Source organism: Eptesicus fuscus, chromosome 16, assembly GCF_027574615.1.
Source record: "Eptesicus fuscus isolate TK198812 chromosome 16, DD_ASM_mEF_20220401, whole genome shotgun sequence".
Classification (NCBI taxonomy): Eukaryota; Metazoa; Chordata; class Mammalia; order Chiroptera; family Vespertilionidae; genus Eptesicus; species Eptesicus fuscus.
In genome coordinates, this window is record NC_072488.1 from 601,314 (window position 1) to 622,008 (window position 20,695).

Sequence of the window (20,695 nt, forward strand, 5' to 3'; positions counted from 1 at the left end):
ATTGTTACTGTTCTAAAATCTTAACACAGAATCACAACACACATTATGTCATGTGCGACTGCACTGACCCATGAAGTTAGTTCATGCTGTGCACGTGTGCAGGGCTACAGGAAGACTTCTTACTCTGGCCAGGATAGCTCTTGTGTTTATTAAAAAGGGGTGTGGCTTGTTCCAGACCCCAAAGCACTGGGTTCTTCTGTGGGCACCTGACACAGCACATCTTACTGAGGCAGAGCAGCCAAGGATGACATGTGGAAATCGTGGCTCCACTGGGTGACAGATGTGGCCATAATCTCCTCACAGTGCATCTGCCCATGTGTCACCCTTGTCAGGGCAGGAGGAGACCTCAGGCCATGCCTATGGGCTTGGCAGGCAGGACTCCTGGATCGGAGCTGGCCTCGGGGAAGGAGTCTGTGTCTGCGATCTGGAAGCGTGCGTGTCCACCAGTCGGCTCAGAGCTTCAGTGTCAGGTGTGGGAGGGAGGAGGCAGCCAGGGGTCTGCATTGAAGACCCAGGAAAACTGCCTACTGCAGCCACTGCATTTCTCCATGCAAATTAAGTAAACATGGTGCTACCAACTATATTTCTTTCAAAGGGAAGCATAATTATCAATGAAAGTGGAAACCTCAGGGATCCGAGGAGTTTATCATCTGCTTCTCTTTAGCTTTGTTGAATGCTGACTCATCTACCCCTTCAAACCGGTGGAGTCTCCCTCACACACAGACTAGATAGGCTCATTCGAGAAGGTTTTGTAAACAGCCGATCCCATCACAGCCTCTCCCCACATCCTCACCACCTTTCCCTCATCAGATTCCTAAATCATAGTTTGGCTCTATACAACTTTCACCAGCTTGCTGAGGCAGTGAATCCTTTTAATTAATTTTAAGCAAAGGGAAGAAATCAGTACTCTTTGGTGTGTCCGTGACTTTGGGAGGGAAGCCGAGGTGGTTTAACCTGCTTGAGGTCCAGGCTAAACCTGATTGAGGTCAGGGCTAACGTGCCTGAGGTCAGGGCTAACCTGGGCTGAGGTCAGGGCTAACCTGGGCTGAGGTCAGGGCTAACCTGGGCTGAGGTCAGGGCTAACCTGGCCCGAGATCATGGCTAACCTGGCCTGAGGTCTGAGCTAGCCTTGCCTGAGGTCCAAGCATTATTGTGAAACACTGCATGCTCTCCTGTTGGGGCAACATGAAAGGGGCTTAAATAAACTCGGAAATTCAAATTCTTTAATGGAAGTGTTCCTTCTTTGTGTACATCAACCATTTGCAAATTACTGGGAGTAAAATTGATATGGCATGTTTCACACAGTCAAATAAATATATAAAATGCACACAATTGTTTGTGTATGTGTGCATAAAGGTATTTAACTGCTGATTGCCTGTGAATTCCTGTTATTTATTATAGAACATTTGGCATCCCTAATTTCTTTGTTTCATAAGGAATTACTAAAGCTGCTTGAGAAATCCTTCTAACAGTCGCTCTCATGCTTGAGAAATCGGTTGCAAGTAATAGGAGATTGTCCATACACCACTCCTGGCAAAGCCACCCTCAGCCCGGGTGTGAAGTCCCCAGGGATTTACAGTCGCCTGCACCCAGGTGGAACACTATACCATCAGCCAAGCACATCTTCCAAATAACAGCAAGCTAGTCTTTCCTCAGCAAGACGAAGGTTCAGCGGAATTTTGTCAAATGCACGTTCTGAGTTGTCTGAGTGCTGCTGGGGGCGAGGAGGGAGCTGAGCCTTCTCACATGTGTGCAGTTATTCTCGGAGCTCTCACAGACAGCTGACTTCCTGTGAGTTTCATTTTCCTCCCCACACAGCCTAGAGCAGCCGCCTGTCCATGGATCTTATAGTAACCAGAGCAAGAGCCAGGAGCCAGGCCAGGCCTTCTGCTCCCTGAGCACCAACCAGTCACGCTCTGATTCCCCAGGACGCCCGCTGCCTGCACTGTCCTGGAAGAGCCTCCGGCCACGGCCGCAGGGCTGGACCATGTGCTCATTCTACCCTCCCGGTCAGTTGAGGGCCACATTGGAAGGCATTTGTGTCACCACTGGCATTTGCAGCTCCGTGTCTGTGACCTCTGCCCTCTGTGCAGCCCCTCTCGCTTGCCTTTCTGCCTTTTCTGTTTACTAGTCTCTGCCCACCCATGTCTGTCTTTTTTCCTGTCTCTTTGTCTCATTTCCTTTATATATCAGAAAACCTTATTTCAAACAGACATGTTGTAAACTTTAAATTCTAAGATGCCCCATTTCACATATGTACTAGTAGGCAGATAAGTTTATTCTTCGTCACTTTATTAGCAAATATCCAACTTACACATTTGAGCCCTACTCTGTGCTGGGCACTGTTCCCAACCCTTTGTGATAGCGGAGAATAAAACAAAAATGGAAGAGTCGGTGAAGACAGCCATGGTGACTGCTCCTTTAGTTGGTTAGCTATGGAAACGTCATGGAGAGCCACCATTAGGCCCAACTGCTTAGTTCATGTAAACATCAAACAAAACATTGTAAATGTATATCAGGTGACAGTATGAGCTTTGTCCTGTTGATATAAAAATAAATGTGAGCCATTGAGGCTCACAAATGGCCCTCTGTCTACTCCAAAAGTTACATTCATAATAGGCTAATACTACTTCCATCAATTGCCTTTAAAGGACATTAACATAAGCACATTTCACAAGCATTACAGGAAACGCACACACAAACGTAGGGAAAACTAAATGGCTATCCCATCATTTTCACAAATATAAAGCATGCCAGAATGTTGAAGCAGAAATGAATTCTGCACACCAGAATCAGATGAGGTTGAAATTTTAGTAGACTGGATAAATGAGTGACTACTGAACTTATTAGTCAGTAAGTGTTGTCTAAATATTCAGAACGTTTTTCACCAATTGATAAAAACAAACCCACAGAAGCAGTCTTGCTTCGTTCCTTCCTGTGAGTTTGTTCATCCGTAGAAGGTGAGCTTTGGAAACATGGGGCCACTTTTCCTTTGAAACGGGGAGGAGGAGGGGTTGCTCTACTTCTATTTTTGCCAGACTTCAAGACAAACTTGACTGAGATGTCAAATTGCAGTGACTGTGCCTGCCACTAAACATGCTGATTTATGCATATGCCTGTAGCTGATGTCTGCTCACAATGAACAATGGGCTCTTCCCTCCCTGGGAAGATAGACAGCTCTGTGCTCAGACAGCCGGGACTGAACACAGAGTAGAAACCTGATCAAACACTGTGACTCTTAAAGCATTTCAATGGGCTCCTTTGTCTCATCGAAAACTTTGCTAAAACCAAAATTATTAATTAGATTATAGACATGATTTGATGCTTGAACAAAGTCCTTGAGAGAGGAACCCTTGGACACTTTAAAGAATCAGATTTTTATTTTGGTGCAAAAACTCTTCTGACTTTGGAGTGTCCATGAACGTCCCTGAATCATAATTAGCATCGAGTACCTCCTGGGTAAGTACTGTCTTTATTTTTATTCATTCCATAAATTATTCACCTTACATTTACTCAGCATCTACTATTTGCCAGAGAGTGAGCAATTGGGCTCAATCCCTAATTCTAAGTTAAATACGATTTTTTAAAAAGAAAAAGAATAGTCATCATCCTTGTCATAGAGTTTGTGAAACCACTTTCACATTTCACAAAATTATTTTTTATCCTTCCAATAACCTTGATCAATATGATGTCAACATGATGTGCTAGGCTTTAAAGGTGGAGATATAATGTCAAATATGAGGTGATTTGTCACAAAAGTAGGCAAGCTAAAGCTGGAATGGCAACTGTCTGATTGCTTGGTCCGCACTTGCAGATAAACCCGGTAACTGTGTTCTCCTGGGGCACCTGTGCTTGGCGCTCACTGTGTCACGTCGGTTCTTTCACATCCTCAAGACACCACACAGATGGGGAGCTCAGTAGATCCCTGTCAGCTGACTTGTTTACCAAAATGTGGTAAGGAGCAATGTAGTCAAAACTTGAAAGTCAAATGCTACTGTTTCTTAAGGAATATCACCACCTTCAGTCAGGCTGGGTGCGGATGAAGGACCCCACCCTTGAGCAGTGGGTCACCAGGCCCATGGATTTATTTCAGGTGAAAGAATGCATGTGGGTGCTACATGGACCGTGTTGGAACAGTTCTCAACCAGCCTCATTGGAGAGGAACACGCAACCTCCAGGAATCCATGTTGAGAGCAATGTTACTTACTCTGGACACCAAGAGGATACTGTAAACAAACCAAACCAAAAGCCAGCTTGTCTGAAAATGAGCAAAGTTCAGGCTGCATGAGTAATAAACACCATCACCACTGAAAGTGATATTTGCCACTTTACTTCTCAGGAGAACAAGGTATGGGATAAGATACCCCTTCAAGAATTCTCCTGAGCACTGTCCCACAGAGGAGACCTCTCACACCAAGCCATACCAGGGTCCCAGCACAGACATAGTCACCTGGCTATAGGCAGGATCAACAAGCCAGGCTTCCTTTTCTGTATTTCTCAGCAGTGGTATCTCTCGGACACTCTTTTATCCAAGAACAAAAATTTGAATTGAGATGATATAAAAACAGGAAACAAAAAGACACCAAAAGGTAAACTAAGATGTCATAGCCATATTGGATTTAACAAAATATTAACAATATGAACAATGTATATCCCAAATGAGGAATCAAACCACTATCTACCGAATACCTTACGTGTGTGTGAGGCACTGGAAAATCCCTATGGTAGAAATTAATACCTTTCAGGCAGAAGGCACAGCCCTAAGGAGATACAATCTAGTTGTGAGCAGGAAATAAGTTCATTCATGAATAAGGACCTTACAGGTTGAGGTGACTAGAGCACTGGCAAGCGAGTAGTATGCACAGCACTACCTAGTAGAGTAAGAGGAGGGTCCACTCTGCAGGGGACGGTAGGTTAACAGAAACGGGCCAACTTAGTCTTCAGCCTCCACAGTGCACACCCAGTGCTTATCTGTGCTTTTGGTACCAGTGATCTTCCTCATCCTCTCCACTTTTATGTAGAATAAGCACTAAGTTCCTCTTCTTCTTTTCTGCTTGTAATCTTTTAACCCTTTTGGCTCACTCCTGGTGAAGGAATTTATGGAGCCAGGTAGTGCTTTGTGTCCATCACTGGTGGTCTAGCAGGCCTGGCAAAGCTTTGTGCTGTGGCATTTGAAATTTAAACGTGTTTGGGGTGAGGTAAAATTGATTATGGAGTTTGCATATCTCCATCACAAACCCCTGAACCATCTACAAACCATCACCATGAAGGCAGAGCTTGGACAGAAAGCAGACAGGACATTGCAAATCCCAGTAACAACTGCAGCTGAGTGTGAGACTACATCTCTGCCACACTTCATGCCCAACCACACCCACTCTTCCCCCCACATCGGGAGGCGAAAATAGATCTCTCCAACCAACATTTGGCTTAAAGTATGCCAAAATGAGTTATGATTTCTAAATATATATATCCCTCCAATAAGTTTAATCCAGCATAGCCATCCTATTTAAATTGATGAAATAGTTTAAGTTTTTGAAACTCATAAAACATGGAGGATTCTTCATCGCTGTAGGCACAGACTCTATTGCTGAGGACAGAGCTGGTCAGGATGTCTGTGGTGCCTACTTCATGATGATGACTGAGGCCTATTGTTTGCCCCTTCACTCCAGCACCCCCTTCTTGTTAGAGTCAGAATAGAAACACCCCTGAGTCTGGACAAGAGGATTCAAAGGCTCCCCTGGGAGAGACTCTGAGAGCGCAAGCCTCCCTGAATCCTGCATCTCAAACTCCTCCTTGCTTCCTCCTAGCTCCTAACCCTTTTCCTCCCAAAGGAGTTCAGTTCATCGTCCCTCAGAGCGCCCATCGATTACCGTGAATGAGAGCGAGGAGTCGGCTTTCAAGGGTCCTTCTCAGTTGCTTGAACTCAAGAGGCAGATACACAACTATTTATGTTTAAGAGGATCCGATGGTCCAAATGAGATAGAATACACTTATCGCATAAGTAGATAAAGGAAAATAAAGTATGTGGAAGGCTCTCAGATTGGAGTCAGGACTTCGGACATATGAAATTTTTATTCAGGCAGTTTAGAGGCAGCATCATTTTACAGGAGTCCTTTGATGGACATGGTGAGGGTGCACACATCCATTCACGTGACTGAAGCTCCTCGTGAACGTTCCGCGCAAGGACAGCATGCCTGTTTCCAAACGCAAAGATACACAGTCCGCAACCAGAATGCAATGATCACTACTCTTGGGATAAAGAACCTCACATTGAACCAGAACGTAAAATCTGGGACCTGAAAGATCCCCACAAAAGATGGTGTATTGGCTATGCCAACAGCCATAAAGAAGGGGCCACATTCAATCTCTCCCACGGTCTCTTCACATCAACTGAGAGTTACTGGGCACCAATCATGCCGGGTATGGGAAGGAACAGACACACAGGAAGACAGTATTCCACAGCCTAGGGCAGCCTCCACGGTCATATGAACAACTATAAAGGCAAGGCAATCAATGGCAAAGACCTTAACAACGCCCGCTGTAGAAGTGCAGAGAAGAGGGCTGCACTTCTTTTGGAAGGAAGGAGAAGGCTCTGTGGGAAAGTGCATTGGAACTGGTCTCTGAAGGGTGGACAGGGGGTAGCCCTCACTTGCAGTGACCATCTGAGGTCCCCGAGGACAGTGCAGGGTGAAAAGCCAACGAGAATAAGGAGATGACCTCAAACGCTTGGGGAAGGTGTCGGTGTAAGTCTGCAGACATAGGAAGCCCCTGTGCTGTGAGCGCAAAACTGCCAAAGCTGCACTTGGAGCAATTAACCCAAAAACAGAATGTGAAGCGTGTGCTTGTGTGTGTGTGTGGGGGGGGGGGGGGGGGGCCGGGGGGGGGGGGCGGGGGAGTGGTCGGCACTTGGGCTACTGTCCCCATCCCGCAGGAAGATAATGACAGTCTCCTCTGAGCAGTGGGAGAGGAAGGAGGGATGAAACAGTTGGGAGAGCTATTTCAGCCACGGAATTGGCAGGAAGTAGCCCCTGATTGGCTGCCAGGTTAATTATCCCAAAGAATAGCTCTGGTCTTGTCACTCAGCTGCACACAAACTTTCCACGATTTCCCATTATCTGGGGAACAAAGTCATGCTCTGTCGCGTGAAGACCCTTGTAAGTGTGACACTGGGCCCTCCGTAGCCGGTCCGGCTTGTGCTGCAGGCCTGCTCCCATCATGCCTCGGTAAATGCCCGCTCTCCCACCCAAAGTGCCCCTAAGCCACCCCCTAAAAATGCCACATGTGCTCGTTCCTAGGAATTTTCCCACCTCATGTTCCCTGCCTCTTGTATAATTATCTGTTGAGATCCTCCTTGTCCTTCAAGGATTGTCTCAAATACAACCTTTTCCTGTCATTCCACCCAGCCTTGCCCGACTCTCTCCCTCCCTTGAGAAAACCCTAACATTTAATTTCTGTTTCCTTACCACTTGTACAAATCCCAAACCACATTGTAGTCGCTTGTAAATTTGCCTCTCCTTCTCTATGGGTCTACAAAACTGCTGAGAGCAGAGGGTGGGTCTGCCTCATTTTCTTAGAACCCACAGACAGCCTCTACTGTGATAGAGTGTGGAAGGAGTGGATGCAAGAATAATTTATGAACAACTGTCAACTGGAAGGGGCCTCATAGCAAAATCCCTCTACCTAACGCCCAAAGACAAAAGCAAGCAAATAAAAAATAGAAGAAAGAAGGAACTTGCAATCCGTGGACACACCATACGCACTGGGTTCAACCCCAAAATGCCCACATCTTGCCTCACGGCCCCTAATAAGGCCTCACAGTGCTCAGAGCCCTGGTCTGAACATGCCCAGTGGGGTCTGATTTCCAGACGACAGATGCCCAGGGAGGAACTTAAGGTTTTCTTTTTTTTTTTTTTTTCTTATAGCCATTTTCAGGGACCTTAATGACTTCAATGTCTTTAAGGCTCGTAACATGGCTTTACTATTGCCAGCTTTCTCTAAATTTCTGCAGAACACATTCAGGTAAGCAGACTTATTGGCTGGCTTGAACTTAAGGTTTTCATATCCAAGTTCACACAGAAATCAGAAAAGGTGACTGACGGCAAATCCCAGCCAACCAGCCACGAGCACCAAGACAGTTCCCACATGGCCGTTTCTCCCAGACCACGTCACACACACGTGTAGTCCAACCTGTGCCTTCCCTGCTGATGCATCTACAGGGACCTGGCCTGGTCACCGGATCAGGTTCCTGCTCTGCCTTATCCAATAAACATTCTCCAATTCTCCTTATGTAACACGGGAGGGATCCCAAGGTGTGGATGTGAGTGGTGTTGAGCTGAGATGGGCACTGAGAGCTCTAGAACCGCTTTCCTTTAGTTAGACACCGTACCAGACGATGTCATCTAGGGAATGAGGGCAAACCTGCCATGTCCCACAGCTTGGGGACCCCATTTGGGCTGCAGTCATGTGAATGGAGATCTGGAGTGGAGGCCAGGCACCCCAGCACCTCGCTCCTGCCGGGCCTGGCCCCGGGATGGGAGCGGAAACAAGCAGGGAAACACAAAGTCCTCTGCCCTCACCCAGAATGAGCTCAACAGTTAAATGCCAGTGTGCGCCTCCTCCCACCCGGCGCTGAGGTCTCCTTTAAGGTGTCACATTGTAAAACGATTGGAGACCAGACATCCTCTCCTGAGAGAGCGTGAGTCTGGCCTGGGGCTCCTGAACCAGGTCAGCCAGCAGCGAGGCTGCAGCAGCTCCATTGATTAATGGGCGTGCGGCAGCTCTTTGGGATGCCTGGCGCATCTCCTTGCAGTGGCGGGTCCTCGGTAAGCTCATGTCCCAGCCGGGATGTGGGTGAATCACGGGGCTCAGTTACAGGGGCTGCAGCTTCTCGCTGTGCGACATGGTGCTGCTTGGCGGCAACAAGCTCAGGGTGGACAGCAGGGAGAAGAGGTGGCAGCCAGGCTCCAGAGAGCCTGCCTAGGCCCCAGGGCTTGGAAAGGGAGCTCAGGAAAGGACGGGGTCCCGGGGAAGCGTGAGCACGAGGCGAGGGCCAGCACTCCGTCCTGTCAGATCGCCCCTTTCCTGCTGGCACCCACTCATGTTGGACCCAGGCTCTTTCCTTCCCCACTGCCTCTGCCTTTGCTTTCCAGCCCCGTTGTTTCTGCCCATGGACACTGAGGATTAGAACCGGGAATTAACCCCCTGCTCCCCTTCCCCCAAGAACACAGCACTTCTGAGGCTTGCTAAGAATCTTCACTGCGGGTCACTTTTTTGAGTGTTTCATCCCATTATCCATTCTTCCTATTTTTAGATCCTGTAGAGACACAGACAGAGTCTGTACTCGGTTCACCAAGGACAGAGGGAAACATGTTCATTGCATCAAGAGCATCTCCCAGATGCGTGGGGCCCTGAGAAATGGATGAGGGGAGCTTCTGGCCAGAAGCAGGCTGAGGAGGAGGAGGATGGGGAGGACGAGCACAGAGAAAAAATAGTTTTTGGCTACTTGGTGAATCAGCTAGTGGTTCAGGGGCCATGGTTTGACAAGAATGAATGAACCAGAAGCAGTACAGGTTGTGGTGGCCGGAGCATTGAGAAGAAACACAAAGGAATGGAATAGCAATGAACTTACAATGTGATCAATTGCTTACATTTATACATTCCTTTCAGAGCATACATGTACTAAGGGTTCATATTCTACCTTCCCAACCTTCAACACATCAGTGAAGAAGGGGAGAAGGAAGTAGTAGGTTTTTATTCGGTGTCTTTTGCACAGTGACAGCAATTTTATAAAAAATAAAGCTGATGGCCCTTGGAGGATGGCTCAGTTGGTTGGAGCATCATCACCAAAGGGCTGTAGATTTGATTCTTGGTCAGGGCACACACCTAGGTTTGATCCCCAATCAATTTGTCACGTTTGGGTGGTAACTGATGGATGTTTCTCTCTCAAATCCTCACATCAATGTTGCTCTCTCTGTCTCTCTTTGTCTCCCTCTAAAAATTAATAAAAACATATCCTCAGGTGAAGATTTTTTTTAAAAAGCAAAGCTGATAAAAATTATCCCATTATTTTCTGAAATTTTCTGTTGGTATTAAATGAAACTATAGAAAGTGAGCACAATCAACAGTGCACAGGCCCTTTGCACATGCTCTTCCGAGCCTGGCTGCCTTGGTTGCTGGGAGGTGGTCACAGCAGTCATTTTAGGCTGAGCTCTGGAGAGGGCCTGAAGCTCGGTAGAAACAATGCCTGGCTAATTTCAGTGGCATCTGAAAGCAGGCAATAAATCTGATGCTCTGAATGAGGTTTTAGATAAGCATTATTTAGGTTTATAAATTAGTTTACAATAACTATTTTGGGGAAAGGTTAGGAATTGTGCAAGAAAGTGGAAGGCTGGCCCGGCCGGTGTGCTCAGTGGTTGAGCGTGGACCTATGAACCAGGAGGTCATGGTTTGATTCCCAGTCAGGGCACGTGCCCAAGTTTCGGGCTCCATCCCCAGTAGGGGCGTGCAGGAGGCAGCCAACCAATGTTTCTGTCTCGTTGTTTCTCTCTATCCCTCTCCCTTCCTCTCTCTAAAATCAATAAAAATATTTTTTTTAAAGAAAGAAAACGGAAGGCTGGACATCTTTCCTCAAAGAGCCAGTATAGGAAAGGTGCAGCTGATCTTGGAGCAGCGCATGGAGTGGGGCTGATGCCATTATTACTGCATGAATATCGAGGGTGTGGGTTCATCCCATGGTGTTGGTCTGTCTTAAAACAAGTGAGAAATATCACTTATAATTTTACTCAGAGATATTACACATTCTCTACGTCATGTTGAAATTTGATCATACACAGAAGGGTGAGCTACTGCTCATTGGAAATCCATGATGAACCTGAACTGAATGGCTTACTTATTTTCACCCATCATTTTACAAACATGTTTGGGCTCAACTCTTGCTGTGGGATAGAGCTCACGACACATTCATCTCTATGACACACGTCTCTGTAAAAAAAGGGAAATCCCCACTTGCACATTTCCATGCAAATAACTATTCCCATTATTTTCTTAATATTTGTCACTGTTTTGTGAGAAAAATGTATTGAATTAATTATGATTACAAGATTAAATGTCTTTAATATTTTTGTTAATCATTCAGTAAAAAGAATATATCCCTAGATCACAGAATGAAATGACATGCATTTTTGAAAACTTTTTTTAAAAGTAAACTGTTAATAGTTTCCAAAATGGAACTGCCTCCCACTTATCTACAGGCATAACTCCCAGGGGCCACTAGAAACCACACGCCGGCCATGGATACAATGAGAGAATGAGCAACCCCACACTCAGATGTCACACGACAGTGACAGTCCAGATGTCACGTTTCTTTATTACACTTACTACAGTTTCATGAACATGGGATGCCCTCTCTTTTTCCCACACACCCAAATGACACCCATGTTCGAGAATCAGCGCCTTCCTGTCCTTATCACAGGTGCTCCGCACATTGTCAGCAAAAAAACAGAAGGAACACACGTGTCTTCTGGTGCCCTGATCCCTCCTGAGAATGTTTTTGTTTGTTGGTTGCTATTTTACCTTTCCGATATTTATATTTTGTGGTCTCAACTAGATTTTCAGTTCCTGAGGGCAAGGAATAGGCCTTCTACCCGCCTTAATGCTTGCCCACAGACATCCCATGTAAGTGCTGAGTCTTTCTAAGGCCATGGTCATCGGCTAGAGCAGGCACTGACCCAGACGTGCAGAACCACCAAGTGAACTCTCCCCTGATGAGAGGTTGTCTTCTTAAACAGTATACTGCATCTTTAATAACTGAACTCACTAATAGGCATGCTGCTGGGTCCTTTTATGATTACTGAAATAATAATAGTACCCGAAAACCTATAGATTCCTGTAGGCTTTACATGATACAATCCAAGTGTTCGTTGTTATATCTGCTATTGTGGTGTTTTCCTGTTAGTCTAGTCTCATTTGTTTCTCAGTATAATATATAAATAGTTTGTACTTCCATAAAAGAGAATAAGGGTACTTATCACTTAACATGACTAAACTTCTGATCTTGCAAAAGTATGATTTTACTAGTTGGTCCATCTTTACAACATCCCACTTTAAATTAGAATGAGGAATATCCTAGTTTTGTGTCTTAATCATATCTTTCATTGGCTGTGGGTTTTCTCTCATTAATCTCTTTTCCGCTGCACTCTCCGTTTTTGTGTTTCTCTCTCTATCCCCTTCTCCCTCATGCGCCATCCCAGTTACATTCTCTTACTGCCCCTCTCCACTGTTTGAGTGTGAGAAGCAGTTCCCAGTTCTTAAAAGTTCTACATCTTGCCTTTGGAGCTCTTGAAAAAGTGGGTGGTTTTATTAAATAAAAGATATCTTCATTTAACTTTTCCCAAAGGAGCCTCCTTGGTAACCCTGAGCTGGGAAGGCTGCTGCATTTCAGGTGAGAAGCCTGCGTCTCAGGTGTGCACCAAGGGAGCTGTCTGGCCTCACCCGTGGGTGTGATTCTGTCTGACTCCCCTTTCCCACCACGGGCTCAGGATTCTTCTCTACTTTGCTGCAGTCTTTTGAGGACAAGTCAGCTCACTGAGTGGGTGAAGACCATATACCGTTGGTTCTTGTGGTCAAAGCTCAGTGGTTATTTGTGCCCACGCGATCTTGTTTGTCACTTTGGGGCTTTAGGCTGCCACAGGTAGGATGTGGATTGTATAATAGATTTCAACTGCTAACAATTTTGGCTGCTCAAACTTTCTATGAACCTGTCGCACCCTGGCTGTCACTACTATCTAAATGCTGCTTCCGGCAGAATGGGTGCAACGTAAAGCCCATGGGGATACTCTTTAAGCATCGAGCTTAGTGACACACATGTGATCTGCCTCCCTCGTGGCAGGTGAGGAAGGCCCAGGACAACCAGGTGGAGGGGAGAGAATGTGAGCAGCTGTCACAGAGCCTTCACAGGGTCCTGTAACGTCTGTCAGGACAACACGCCCCCTACAGGGGCCACAGTAGAATACTTGCCTGAAGAAAAATAAAATTATAGTCACAACATAAAACTATGAGAGAAAAGAGCTTAAGAGGAGGTTAGTTTTCAGCTGCATGTTAATGTTTCACACACAGTCCAATGATCTTTCTAGCTGGCCAGGAAGCCTTGGCTTAGATGACTTGTGCGTCAATCCAGCTGACCTTAGTCATTAGACCCATCAATCAAAAATAGCACCTCCCCCCAAAATAGCACCTCCTCTAACTTCTCCCGGCTGCTGGTGTTAGGCTGGCTTCCAGCTCTTCTCTGCAAAACAACCCCCACCAGGAACAAGGTGCTGCCCTCTGGCAGGGCACCGCCCACCACAGCAGCTCTGCAGAACAGGCCCACCTGGGGTGGCAGGTACGGAGCCACATAATATGAGAACCAGGAGGGAGGAATCACGGAGCTCGTCCCGCGCTTTGAGCAGGGATGCTGAAACTTGGAGAATGGGGATGGCTTGTTCCACATCATCCCAAGTGACAAGGAGAGCTGACCTTGGAGGAAGGGCTCTCCACCCTGGACGCTTTCAGTGGGCTGTCCGTGACTGTTACGCGCACATGGAAAACCTCGCTTAGGAAATAAAAAGGACAAAACACGGAAAAGGATAACCAAAATGTATACTATTGGGTGAAAATCCCCTTTTAGAAGTTGACGTGGAAGAGATGTTTCCAGTGTCATTGGTCATGTTTAAGCCTTTGGGGAATTAGAACCCACAGCACACACGCCATCCAACCGACAGCCTCCAAGCAGCCAGAGTGTTCCGACTCTTAAGGGCCCCAAATAGTCGGCAAAGGAAGTCTTCAGTGGTCCTCCTGGCGCTGCCTCGTCAACTGAAATTGCAGGAGCGGGACAAGGAGGAAGCTGAAAAGTTAGAGTCGATGGGCCACATGGCTCGTTCCCAGCAAGGAGGACTGAGGGGGAAGAAGGCCAAGGGCACAGGATGTCGATTGGAGGGCGGGCGCGAGTGTGCAGAGAGTGTACTGAGTATACACGTGGGAAGGAAGTAGGCTTATAGAGGTTCCATGGGAAAGAATCCAGTGATTTCTGAGCAAGAATAAACTCTGTGTCTCGTGGACTCACAACGGTAAACCTATTTTTGCTCCACCCTGTACATGGGCCCATTTTCCTAAGGCTGGTCGCCCAACCAGCATCCCTGACACTTCAGTAACACCTTTGAAACTACGGCAAATGATTTAATGCGCCTGTGTTGGCCTCTGAAGATGGGAAGAACCAAGTGGAAACAGCATTGGCCATGCTTGTCCTTACAGACACTCGGCGTTTAACTCCTGGGTTGGTGAGATCCACACTATGGAATCTCTGTCGGGGGCAGAGTATCATTCTAACTTATTCAGAACTTAACATCATAAATGAGGAGTCACCTGTAATCTCATAAACTTGGTGGCCTTCCCCATCATACTGACCCCTTTGATCAGAGACTGTTTTGATCATTAACTTAAAACTAGAGGAACAGGTGGCTCAGCCCGTTTGTAAACAGGAGTGCTGACTGGTCCCTGGGGACGGACACAGCATCTCTTGGCTTGCACTGAGGGTGTGGGTCTCTCAGGGAAAAGGGTTGTTTTTGAGCTGACAAAACCCAGTAGCAGCATATTAGCTTAAAAAAAATTGGACCATTCATGCTCTCAAAACTGAAAGGGACCACAAAAGATACTGGTAGATTTATCACACAAAGTCCATGGATGCTTCCAAGTGTTGATTCAATACCAAATATGCCATGTGAACCGAAGAACACAACACATTAGTCTGAAATTTACTGAGCAAACAATAAGACTTTCCTATTACATACAAGTATCTAGCATCAACCAGCACGTATGACTTTATGAAGCCCCAGACTTCCATTTTAAAGCAAAGACTGGCAGCTTTTTTTAAAATAGCAAACCATATTAAACGATTTTATTTTATTTTTTCTTTATTGATTAAGGTATTACATATGTGTCCTTATCCCCCCCATTGCCATCCCCCAAGACTGGCAGCTTTTTGATGCCTAAGCCACTTAAACTCCCAGATTCTGAGAGGATACAGCATCCTAATTCTAACCTAAGTTTTCTTTTACATGGCTCGATTTCCGGTCAGGGCACATGCCAGGTTGTAGGCTTGATCCCTGGTTGGGGGCGGCGAGCGGGAGGCAGCCGATCAGTGATTCTCTCTCATCATTGATATTTCTATCTCTCTCTCCCTCTCCTTTTTTTCTCTGAGATCAATAAAAATAGATTTTGAAAAGTAAAAATATTTTAAGAACTTCATCTCAAAATTATTAATTCTGAGTGATAGGTATGTTCAGTCAGCTCTGACTCATGGAAATGTGGCTGAGCATCATCTGAATGGTCTGAATGCATGACCAGTTTTCAATTTGAATTCTCCTCTTTCTTCTGATGTCTCTTCAGCCAATGGGGAGTCTGCGGGTGACTAAGGCGCTGCCCGTTAGCTGCCTGCATCCCGGCAGCTGCTGATGTCACAGACTGAAGTCCGAGGTGACTGACTGGATCCAGGACCTTCCTGGTGGCTGGGAGGCAGCCCTCAGTCAGTGTCTAGGGCTCAGCCTGCTGGGCTCTGACGTTCTGCTGTGGCTCTTCAGGACCAGCAGCTTTGACATGTTCAGAGATTGCAAAACAGACACCTGAGATTGGCCCACACTGCTTCCTCAGAAGAGAGTTTTGTTTGCTGTTTCATGCACTCTCGTGTGATAGCAACCGGGGCCATGTGGGACAGCTGTCGTGTACACGGGGACGCTGAGCGGGAGACAGTCCAAACCCGCACAAGGTGGGCAGTTTCAGCTTCAGATTTCATAAGGAGGGGTGAACGCATGTATTTAATTGACTAGAGAAATGCAACTACACAATGTCATGCATTGAGGGCTAATTCTCAGAATGGTCACCTGATCTCTAAAGCATTCATCATCCAAGAAAGGGACCCAGTGTTACCTGGCTCTGATGAAGCCAGAAGTGGTTTTATCTAGTATGTGAAACGTATGCGAGAAAAGTAGGTCTGGAGGAATGTGTGATTACCCTTGGTCAGAAACCTATATACATAAAATAAGTATATGCTTGCATATATTCTATGGACATACACAGTATGTAACATAAAAGTTATGTGCAATATAACATGTAATTTAACATGTGTTATACATGTATGATGTAATATATAAAAGATTATATAGCTTTATAGATTATATGTAAACATACTTATTTACATGTTTACATATAATCCATGATACTTAAATATATATTTAATTAAGTATATGTTTACATATAACCAATAAATATAGATGTGTATACAGGGTGGAGCAAAAATAGGTTTACAGTTGTTCCTATGGGAAAAGATATGAAGGTCATGATGGTCACAGTAGCTTTACTAACTCTGTAATGTGCTCACATCTGTAAGCCGCCCCTGTGTACATCACCCTGGCTCATTGTGGGCCAGATGCTGTCAGCTCTGTCTCCTTTGGCTCTGCACACAGTAGGTGCTCGGTACTGCTTGTTGTGTGAGGAATGAAGGAGGAGCTAAGTGTAAGCAGCCACCCCTTTCATTTTCGTCACTCGCTTTGATTTTTTTCTTCTCAGAGAAGATGGCGAGGGGGCCAGGGGCTGCCCATCACTGTCATTGACCCCAGCCGGGCGTCCCTGAGCTCCCTTAAGCAGAACCCAAGCACAATTAGTACATTTGCAAGCAGGTCCCAGCCAGGAGAGCGAGAGAGGACCACAGCCTAGCAGCTGGGAGTCCCAGGGGAAGCCATCTCCCTGATCTTGAACCTGGAGTTCAAGGTGTGCCCAGCATGAGTGGACAGGGCTCACGGGGCGGGTCTTGTGCTTCTTCAGCTTGGGTTTGGGAGGCACTCCGACAAGGTGAGGGTGGGCAGTTTAATTCATAACATGGCGTGGTCACACCACATGGGCCATAAGAACACTACAACTAGGCGTGAGGTTGTATTCCTCTGCTAATACACTCCAAACCCTGAAAATAGCCAAGGAAGAAAGGAATTCCCCGCAATAAAAACAGAGACAAGAACAAAACCAGTTACTCTTGAAGATAAACTGCACAGCCCTGTTTAACAGTTAAACTGCAACTACCACCCTCACTGCAAACTGCAGGACATGCGGCCAGACATAGATCTAGAAAATACCAATAAATGCAGCCTATCGTATTGACCAATGAGAAATCAGACCCCTGAATCCCCCAGGGGATGCACCCAGTTGCGCCATGTGCCCTAGTGCCAGTGATCTGTGAGGGAGGGGCCAGCAGTCTGTCTGCAGAGAAGCCAGCGCCACTGCCCTCGGACGGACCCAGGACATCCTCCTCGTCGCCCCTCAGCCTCATAACTCTCTCCCCTCCCCCCCTCCCCGCCGCCTTTCCTGAGACTGGAAATGAGCCACACTTTCCTGACCAGACGACAGACAAACAGCTGGATGGACGCCAAAGGACCACACGTCCGTGGTCTCCCATCCCTTTTTAATCAACTTCCTAATTAAAAAACGCCATGCTGGCATTAGGTGTGCAGGGAGCGGGCTTGGGACATTTCACAAAATAGCACCCCCTAATCCTGGGTTGTTGCGAAGCTGTGTTCTTACAGATGTTTATGAGTTTTCCTGGTGCAGAGATAGAATCAATTTGCTGGCTCCTGGCCCTCAAGATGTATTAAATTTATCCTGAAGGAAACCAGTTTCTGAAAAGCTCCTGCCCAGATGCCTCAGGCAGGTGGGAGTTTCCGTGAACCAGAGGGTCCACGAGCAGATGCAGCCGTGATTTCTGATGTTCACAGCCTAGCGCACGGCTCCGAGCAGACCTGATTTGATGGCTCTCTATGGGGTGCCCTGCAGACTCGATTATTTCCACACCAGTCTGGCTAGCATTGTTCCATGGCGACAGTGCTCTGTGCTTTCAGCCTCTGTTCGAATGGCACAGGCTGGTGGCATCCGCGCACTGGGGAGGGGAGATCGGGAAAATGGGAGGGGAGTCTCGAAGAACTGCCCATCCCTTTCAGGGCTGAGGGATGGGGAGCCTCTGGAATCAAGAGGTAACGCTGACTTAAAAAGCACCACTCTGCTGAGGGCCCTTAAAATACACGATGAATCGAGGTTGAGAGAACAGCAGGAAGATACTGCTCACAACAGGGTTTGAGCTAGAAATCCTATCACGAAAATCTTTGTCAATGTGCTAAAAAGACTCCCTGCCCCATGCATCATGAATCTGCGAGTTGTCTGGTTTAGAGACCTGAGCCTGCCATGCCACCCTGGAAAACATCCCAAGCAAATGGCCACTAGCCCTGGGGCGATTCTCCCTGAAACCATCTGCGTGCACTGTCTAAGCCCACCTTCAGAAGGGCACTCCGGGGGCGTGGAGCCATAAACTCCCTTCCCACTCTATTCACGGTGCAGAAATAGTCTCAAAGCAGGAGCACATGCAACACACATGAACCCAGCGGGTCAGGCCCTGTCAGCTGACACATTCCCTTGCATTTTAAAAACACATGCTACATGCATTCACAGAGCCTTTAAAGGGGTTCACTGTAGGACTCCTAATGGTGAAAAAACACACCCTGGTACAGAATTTTAAAGCAATAAGGTGAAATGACCTTTTGAATCAAAAATATTTACACGCATCTTCATCACCCCTGGGAGCCCCACTAAGAAAGGTGCTGAGACCACCGACCACCATGGCCCAGAACAGACCTAGGAGACAGCAGACTTCCATGCCCATCACTCTTCCCAGTAAATCAGAGTGTCTGATTTTAGACTAGCATTTTGGCATTTCATTGATTGCCTAAAAATTTGCTGTGAAAGCCTGCTTTTCCTTCCAAAGTTCATCTTCAAACCCTAGAGCTAAACCAAAAAAAAAAAAGAAAAATCCCCTTAGAAATCACATTTTCAGTCCGGTAGACATCACCATACTGCTAATTCTGGGGCCTTTCATTGTCTTTGAAGGCAGCCCTCACCGACTCAACAGTGCCTGAGCGCTAATGTGACAGGTAGTGGCATAAAGTGACTTCGTCAAGTGGAAACTAATGTGACATAATTTTGGCCCTTGAAAAAAAAAACAAGCTGAGAGGCAGCCGGGCACAAAGGCAGCGCGGCAGGTACCACGAAAGGGCCCCTCCTCTGGGAAATGGACACACGGAGCCGAAAACAATGCTGGTATTTTGTCCCAAGAAACTTGCAACCCATCATAAAACTAAAAGGAGTTATTTTAATCATAGGGAGCTTGGCTCCACTCTACAGGGAAATACAGCAACGGAAGAATAATGCAAACTTTTCTCTGGATCACACGGCACAGTCTCAGAACATTGTGGTATTTAATATTGTTTGGGTTAAAAAAACTCAATTGTGTGGTGTTTTTTTTCATTCTAGTTTACCAGCAAATTATAAAATAAAATAAGCTAGATATATGTACATATGTATGCATTCATAATGAAGAATTCACCTATTATGCAAAAAAAAAATAAAAATCAATGTCAGTGTTTAGAAACTTGAGGTCTGAGGGAGAAGATGATGACAGCCAAGTGTGAAAAGCTTCCCAGGAAGGGCTAATATGTTTGCAACATCCTCTGTCTGAGGGTAGGTTCATTGAGGCAGGGATTTTCTGTTCTCTTTTCTGCAAAGGCATCCTTTTTTTAAACAGAAGAAATGACCCTCCAGAAAGTTGCATTTTCTGTCAAAGATTCACTATCATTGTGTATAACCAACAGCTAAAGTAAAGCAACTCCTTAAAAAAAAAAAAAAAGCCTAAAAACAAAAGCCAAATACCAATGTTCTGCAATATTCAGGAAACTGTAAATAGTCAGTTAAAGGGTAATAGTTTCTACCTAATTTCTACTGCAGAAGCCGACGAAATAATTAGGTCAGCTCGACGGAAAGCCTTCCCTTCCGAGGAGAGCAGGGGTTAGGAGAGCAGGGTCCAACTCCTTATCAGCCAATTCCCCGAGACGGAGTTCATTGACCAGACACCATATTGCACTGGTACAGCCACAGAATTATATAAGGAACGCGTGCATGACAATGGGGAAGGGGTCCCCAGCAGGCTCCACACTTACTTCTCACTCCCAGGACTGCTTTGCAGAAACCGTCTCCATTTTTCCACAAGCACTGAGTCCCAGAGGCTGTGCTAATTCCTGCTTCCTGTCTGTGGAGCCTACAGAGCCATAGAAACTTCTGCTCAGGGCTCACGGTCTCCAGCAAGTCGCTGGTTAAATTAGCCAAAAATCTCCTTCCAGCCAGGAAAAATACATACCAGTCAAAACTAATTATGGCTGGGCTGTCACTGAACCCACATTTGCTAATTTTACTGGTCTCGGTACCCTGTCCCAGAAAATATCAATTAAACACATTGAATAATGGCTGCTGTAAAATTCTGAAAACAGTCCTCCCCACACAGTCCCTTTCCACTTCAGACCCATGCACGGGAAGACGGGTGACCCTCTGCCCCCCCAGCCAGCGCTGCTCTCTTGTGGCTGACCACACGGAGGTGAACTTTGCTCCACTTTGGGAAGGGGAGCCAAGCTCGGAAACAACAAGGAGAACAGGACATATTTACCTGAGGGAGCAGCAGAGAGGAACCTGGAGAATCGCATGCCCAAGTCGTCCGGGCAGCACGGTGCCTGCAGACCCGGCCCCAGCAAGGCCAGCCTCCCCCGCAGCAGCCACCCCGCCTTCCCTCCCAGGGACTCAC

At 46.5% G+C, this 20,695-nt stretch overlaps 1 protein-coding gene and 1 non-coding gene across 2 annotated transcripts in view; both read right to left on the reverse strand.

Annotated features, from left to right (window-relative positions):
- EIPR1 (EARP complex and GARP complex interacting protein 1) overlaps window positions 1-20,695 on the reverse strand; it is a 277,183-nt gene that overhangs the window by 66,856 nt on the left and 189,632 nt on the right. The gene's annotated exons all lie outside the window — the stretch shown is intronic.
- Window positions 7,915-8,043, reverse strand: LOC114230342 (small nucleolar RNA SNORA33). Its single transcript, XR_003616250.2, has one exon. It is a non-coding gene; the product is annotated as a small nucleolar RNA SNORA33 (small nucleolar RNA).